This window comes from Hypanus sabinus, chromosome 12 (assembly GCF_030144855.1).
Source record: "Hypanus sabinus isolate sHypSab1 chromosome 12, sHypSab1.hap1, whole genome shotgun sequence".
NCBI classification, from domain to species: Eukaryota; Metazoa; Chordata; class Chondrichthyes; order Myliobatiformes; family Dasyatidae; genus Hypanus; species Hypanus sabinus.
In genome coordinates this window covers 22004255-22009436 of record NC_082717.1, presented here as the reverse complement: position 1 = coordinate 22009436, position 5182 = coordinate 22004255, and positions in this window count along the sequence as shown.

Below are 5182 nucleotides of genomic sequence, written 5' to 3'. Positions count from 1 at the left end.
ATTTTGTGAGTCAAATCAGAACCTTCAGGGCACTTAAAAAGCTTTGAATTTGCACTTACGTCATTTCCAGACTCCATTTGATTGGCAAATGAAGAATGAGATTATCTTTACCAAGATCTATTGTGTTTATTGGCTATGCTCCTGTTCAGGCTTTTTTTAAAAAAATGCAATCCTAACTGAACATAGAGAGCTCTTAGACATTTTAAAGCTGCTTCAGTTTCCCCTGGAAAAACAGTTAACGTCAGCGAATTCCATATGGTTTGTTAAACACACATAGCATTAAATTATTTTAATGGAAAATGTTCTGCGGATCACTGAAAGATTATGAATGGCTGCTGCTATTTCAGAATTGAAACAAATGAAGCTATTTTAAGAACATTCAGCAACAAGCCAAGGTGGCACAACATGTTTATCGCACATATTGTGCTAAGTGATTTTTGTGCCATTCTAAAGGCTAATGTTCTCTGATATTTTTCTAATAACCCCTCATCAAACTGCTGATAACCTCATTGGGTACCGTCCCCATGGTGAATGGTGATGGTGACAATATAAATGCCAGTAGGTCACAGAAGAACTCATTGCTGAGCTGATTCTATCATCACTTCTTCACCACTGGTACTCCTTGAAGGGGCCACAGTTGAGGCTAATATTTCCTTTCTAGCACTGGCAATAGATCACATAATCGTGTTTGGGTTTCACACATGCCTGACAGATGTTGATTCTCTTACTTGGCTGTCTGGATGCCCAACACACAGCCTCCAGTGCATTTGAGCTATCTTTCCTGTTGCAGTGCTGGAACTGCGTTTCATAGTGCTTCCCAATGTACACTCAAACTGAAGTATCAGAGGTTACTGAGAAGGAAGTGCTAATACAGGGGGAAATGACCATTTGTGAATCAAGGCTATTCTCATTCTTTGAAGGTCCAGAAAATTGTCAGGGAACTGGACTCTTTAAACAGTGTGCTGTCCAAGACAAGCATTCCTCATTTAACCACAACATTTATTTAGCATCTTTGCTGCAGCAGAAATTCACCAAGCCAGTTAACATAAGGCAAGGAAACAGAAAAAATTATATATTTGATGGCATCAAGTTATGACTGAGCTGAAAGATCCCAGAAGAGAAAATTCCAAGCATCTGCATCTTGATAGAATTTCAGGGCTACAATTTATGTTTTTATATTCCAGTATGCACATTTCCACTATAATAATTTTCTGTGCAGAGTAATGTTCTGGTGAACAGTGGGCGAACATTTTCATCTTCTGTCAGGTCTTATTTAAAATGTTTGGATCAAAGTTAAGATCATCTAATTGGAAAGTTTAAACTGTGGTTGAAAGGAATCTAATTATTTTCAACAAATAGTAAAAGTACAAAGCCACACATTTGGTACAAATTTTAGTTTTGTGGTTTTTCAACTATGTTGTCCTATCCTAAGATGTTTCACATATTCTGAAAACAAAGCAGACTTCTACTTTCAAAACTCTCCCATTAGCATGACAATGTGTTCCTCCCAGAGCTGGTGATCTAATCTGACTTTTAAAAAGTAATTTTTGTGGAAGACTATTTTGTCGATCTACTTTGTATTTGTTTGCAAGAACATAACGTAATACAAAATGCATCATCAACTGAATTATGTGCAATCTTTTCATGAACAAAAGTATTCTTTGTACTCACTCTAGTCGAGGTTGTCATTTCTTACTAATCCCCAGCAGGCAAGAGAGGAAGATGGGTCTTGAACTGCAGTGTTCTCATTTAAATGTCCTCCAGACAATGTTTCAGTGCCTACAGCATTGGGTGGATCTGGAGTTACAAACAGGAGACATCCTGAAAGGGCATCTATGGACCATTTGTGGACTTCCAACAATCTGATCGCTTCATGGTCACATTCAGGATACTGCCTATTCTTTCCTGAATGTTTGAAAGATCAACTTCAAGTTCAGGGCAAACTTGGAACATGCATTTTGTATATCATTATTGCAACCCTTTGGATTACTATCCCAATAACATGACTACTGCACCGGTATTCCCCAAAAGGAGACTATTTTTACTCAGTCCTGAAGAAATAGTGAAACCTGTCCTTTTGGAAGAGTTACTGCCCCTTTAATAAATGCTGCCCCGCTCTGGACCTCCCTGATGATTACAATATTCTGTTCCAACTGTTTACAATAGAGTCGTTTTACAGATGTATGATTGAAACCAGATGTGCATTTTGAACATGTCATCAATGAGCAAATCTTTCATACTCAGGGGGCTTTATCAGTTTTAACCAGCCAGTTCTGAAATGACAGAAGGGGAACCACAGTTCTGGCCTGTCCAGGAATCCATTGGACAAAAGAACATAAGCCATCGGAACAGAGTCGGTGGTCTGGCCTGTTGAGTCTGATCTGATTATGGACTCAGTTCCAACTACCTGCCTTTCTCCTAAAACCCTTAATTCCATCACTATTCAAACATCTATGTAACTGTGTCTTAAATATGTATATTTAGCAGCCTCTGCTGATTCACTGGGCAGAGAATCCCAGATGTACTACTCTCTGGGAGGAACAGTCATTCTTTATCTTCATCCTAAATCTGGCACTCCTGCACCCCACCCCAGAATCCTGAGGCTATGTCCCCAAGTTCTAGCCTCCTAACTTTATCCTATCCCCTTCGTAATTTTATATACGGCATGTTTCTATAAGATCCACCTCAGTCTTTTAAACTCCAGAAAGTATAGCCCCAGGCAACTCAATCCGTCCTTACAGGTCTCAGCCCAAAACGTCAACAGTGCTTCTTCCTATAGATGCTGCCTGGCCTGCTGCGTTCCACCAGCATTTTGTGTGTGTTGCATAGGTTAATACCTTTTATTTTCGGAACCAACTCAATAAACCTCCTCTGCAGTACCTCTCAAGCCAATATGCCCTTTTTGAAGTAAAGAGAACAAAACTGCACATGGTACTCCAGATGCAGCATAACCAGTGCCCAGTACAATTGCTCTTAAATTAAATCCCTTTAGCAATGAACCAACATTCCAAATGTCTCCTTAAAAAAATAAACAACCTGCAAACAAAATTCTTGCAATTCATGCACAAGTACTCACAAGTCCTCTGCACAACAGTATGCTGCAATCTTTCACCAATAATATAATCTGATCTTCTATTTTTCTTTCCAAAGTTAATGACCTCATATTTACCAAAACTGTATCCCATCTGCCAGATCCATGCTCGCTCATTTAACATTTCTATATCTTAGCATATTCTCTCCACAATTTGTTTTCCCACTCTATTTAGTGTCATTGGCAAATGTATATACACTATATCCAGTACACTCTTCCAAATCATTAATGTATATTGTAAACAGATGCAGGCCCGCACTGATCCCGGTGGCACTTTCTACACTACTGATTGCCAAGCAGAGAAACACCCATTTATCTTAAATCTCTGCCTTTTATGGGTTTACCAATTCTCTGCTAATACATTCTTCCCAACTCCATGCATCCTTATGGATTAATCTTTTATTTGGCATCTTATTGAACCCCTTCTGGAAATCCAAGTGTACAACATCCACCTGTTCCTCTTCATCCATTGTGCTTCCTGGATCTATGCTGATGGAACCACTTCTATCCAAATGTTTTGCTATTTCTTCCTTAATGATAGCTTCAAGCATTTCCCCAATTACAGACGTTAAGGTAACCAGCCTATATTTACTTGCCTTTTGCCTACATCATTTTTAAAAATGTGGCTTGACATTTACTATCCTCCAGTTCAACAGGACCTGCCCAGTGTCCAGTGAATTTTGTTAAATTATCACAGCACCTATTCTATAACCTCCGCCATATCTTTCAGTACCCTGGAATGCATTCCATCAGGATGAGGGGACTTGTCTACCTTCAGGCCCACTAGTTGCTCAACACTGCCTCTTTACTGATAATGATTGTATTGAGATCTTCACCTCCCATAGCATCCATAACATCTCTCTTTGGCACATTAAACGTGAAGTCTTATTCAAAAGCCTCACATTACCCAATATTAATTCCCATTTCTTCTTTTCCAAGGGATCTAAGTTCACTTTAGCCATCTTTTTTTGCCAGTTCTGGTTGCCTCACTATAGGAAGGATGTGGAAGCATTGGAAAGGGTACAGAGGAGATTTACCAGGATGCTGCCTGGTTTAGAGAGTATGAATTATGATTAGAGATTAAGGGAGCTAGGGCTTTACTCTCTGGAGAGAAGGAGGATGAGAGGAGACATGGTAGAGGTATACAAGAGATTATGAGGAATAGATAGAGTGGACAGCCAGCACCTCTTCCCCAGGGCACCACTGCTCAATACAAGAGGACATGGCTTTAAAGTAAGAGGTGGAAAGTTCAAGGGGGATATTAGAGGAAGGTTTATTACTCAGAGAGTGGTTGGTGCATGGAATGCACTGACTGAGTCAGTAGTGGAGGCAGATACACTAATGAAATTTAAGAGACCACTTGACCAGAATATGGAAGAATTTAAGGTGGGGTTATATGGGAAGCAGGGTTTAAGGGTCGGCACAACATTGTGTACTGAAGGGCCTGTACTGTGCTGTATTGTTCTATGTTCTATAATGATCTTTCAAAAATCACTAGATTATGGGATGATTCCTGAAGACTGAAAAATTGCAAATGTCACTACACTCTTTAAGAAGGGAGAGAGGCAGAAGGAAGGAAACTCTTGGCCAATTAGTGTGACCTCAGTGGTTGGGAAGATGTTGGCATCTATTATTAAGGAAGGGGTCTCAGGGTACTTGGAGTCATATGATAAAGTAGGCCATAGTCAGCATGGATTCCTTCATGGAAAAATATTGCCTGACAAATCTGTTGGAATCCTTTGAAGAAATAACAAGCAGGATAGACAAAGGAGAATTGGCAGATTTTGTATAATTGAGTTTTCAGAAGGCCTTTGGCAAGGTGCCACGCATGAGGCTGGTTAACAAGATTCTAGCATGGATAAAGCTGTGGCTGATTGGCAGGTGACAAAGAGTGGGAATGAAGGGAGCCTTTTCTGACAGGCTGCCAATGACTAGAGTTGTTCCAGAGGGGTTTGTGCTGGGACTGATTCTTTTTATGTCATAGGTCAATGATTTGGATGATAGAATTGATGGCTTTGTTGCAAAGTTTGCTGACGATATGAAGATAGGTGGAGGAGCAGAGGAGGGAGGTGGAGGATATAGGTTTGAGGA